The sequence below is a fragment of the Colius striatus genome, chromosome 2, assembly GCF_028858725.1.
Source record: "Colius striatus isolate bColStr4 chromosome 2, bColStr4.1.hap1, whole genome shotgun sequence".
NCBI lineage: Eukaryota > Metazoa > Chordata > Aves > Coliiformes > Coliidae > Colius > Colius striatus.
Window position 1 is genome coordinate 117,563,851 of NC_084760.1, and position 2,434 is coordinate 117,566,284.

Consider the following 2,434-nt stretch of genomic DNA (forward strand, 5'->3'; position numbering starts at 1 on the left):
CTTGCCCTTCAGTTGTAAAATTTGTACTCGTATTTACTGCAGAATGTAGTGTGTTGTGTAAGGGTTGCGTAGCAACAAAATAAAGTTTATCTGTGTAAGGAAATATGAATGTTTCTCAGAGCACAGAGAAGCATAATTTCTGCTGTTTACTGCACTTATCATATCTGTTGCAATGTGGACTGTGTCAGATGTCAATTACAGACTAACCAGAAAGACTGTTTATTTTAGATAATATAAATGTTACTTAAAAGACAGGGGTATAATATCTCATGTTTATATGTTTAAGATCTATTTCTAAAGTTTAGAAGATGCAGTTTCCTGTCTTTGCCCTAACCACATTCAAGGAAAGTTCTGCAACTCTGTGGCCCAGGATAAATTCTGATGGTGAGGAAACAGAGTTTGTTATAATTAACTATTTCTAGTTCCTGGGGGGTAATGGATTTACATTGTTTTTTCCTGCTTGTTATCTGAGAACTCTTTGACTGCCTTCCAGCTCAACTCTAATAAGAACATGTATTAAAAGCCAAAATTAGAGCCAAGTACTGAAAGGCTGTGAGATGGTGTTAACAGAACCAAAATTAATTTGCCTGGTAGACTTCTGTTTTTAAACTATGCCACAGTGAAGAGAACTTCCCTGGATTCTTTGAGACAACCAAACACAACTGCTTCTGGTATTTTTGTTTTTTAAAGGTAGGTGTTCTGTTTGCTTTTAGTTTTGTGTTAGAAAGATTGAGTGCCCTTGACCATTTGAAAAGCTGAAGCTAAGAAAAGAATCTGCCTCACCATTGCTGCACCTGGAGAAGCTGAGATGAAAATGTGTCACACATTAGAAGTGGTGATGGTAGATCTTTCTGCAGTCTGTGAGGATATTCAAGAAGAATGTAAGCACCAAACCAGAAGAAAATAATAGGTCTTTAAAATATGTTAAGTAGGAAAAAATGGTATTTGCCTCTAAGTAACAAGTGAACCCAACAAACTTAGGAACAATTAGTCACGGTCCTCAGATCAAGGCATAGAAGTTGGGGGGAACAGAAGATATATTTTGCATTTATAAAGCTTTACTACGTCTGTCTCTCTGTATGTCAAATAAGCGTGTTTTGGTTTATGGTTTTGATTGTGAAATTATTTTCTGATTTCACCTTGTGTCCACATTAAGCCATAGGTACCAAGAAAAAAAGAGTCTGCCCAGAAAAAAAGGTTGAGGGAGGAACACCGAGTGACATTGGCGTACCTGGAAAGACAGAGTTCAACTGGTGTGCTGAGTGCCTAGAATAAAACAACCCCTTGGATAGTCTCATGCCTGAATAGTAACCAAATAGGATTCTGTAACCACCTCTGAGGTAGATCAGGAACTGCAAAAGGAGATTGCAGCTCTTAATGAGAGAATATCAGATGTTTTGTGGAGAGAGGAGAAGCCAAAAGCATAACCTTGAGAGTAAGAGGAGAATCCTGTCCTTCTTAGGAGAAAGTGATACCTCCCGAGAGGCTGTGAGGCAGACTTTTACATAGCCATGTTTCATGTTCTCAACAACTGGACTCGAGCCCCATTTCTAGCAAAGGAGTTCTGAAGAAGACAGTCTACTTCAAAGTGACAAGGTCAGTGAAAGAGCCTGCTATGGTGTCTGGACATCTGATAGAGCACATCAAGACTGGACATGCAGGGAGCAGGGCCCTCCTAAGGGAAAACCAATACATTTCTGCAAAAGACCACCTCGAGCTGCAACACCTGGGTGGTTTGTGCCCATAAGACAGATTAGGCTGCAATGGGAAAATATTTGCTGTAAGAGCCTGGCAGTTTAATACAGCAGAGTACAGAGGTGCAGGACTGAGGCATGGCAGTCTGGTGAGCAGGAGATAGCAGAACTCAGATGAGGGTTGTGAGATCACCTGACCTTTCAGATAAAAAGTGGAGAAGGAGATCAGTGCAGCTTTGGGACAGATTTTGCTCTCTCACTTAGCCTGTGAGTTCTTTGAAGCAGAGACCTGCTGCTTTTTTTGAACACTTGGAGCCTGCGCAGAGGGTAGAAAATCCTGTAAGTAAATAAAAGAAGTCATAATTCAGTGTACTGGAGCTGAAGAGCTGTGAAAGACATGATCTGTTTTCTTGTGACCTCCACCTCTTGCTGTGACTCTGGGACACATTATTGTGTTTTATTTTTACCGGTGGCCAAGTCAAACAAATAGCTCTGGAGCTAGGAAGAACTCCACCTCCATCCCCAATTTTTCATGTTTAAGCATGAAACTTGTCTGTCTTACTGGGAATTTCTGAACATAAATAAACAGACACTTAGAGTAACTTGCTTTGATAAATGGGCAGTGTAGGTCGGGGCCTGTTGGATATGCAGGCGACTCAAAGATGAAGCAGAGCTGGGGAAGTAGGCAGGAATGGCTCTGCTTTTCTTGGCTTCTCAAATGGTTTTCAGCCTGAAATCAA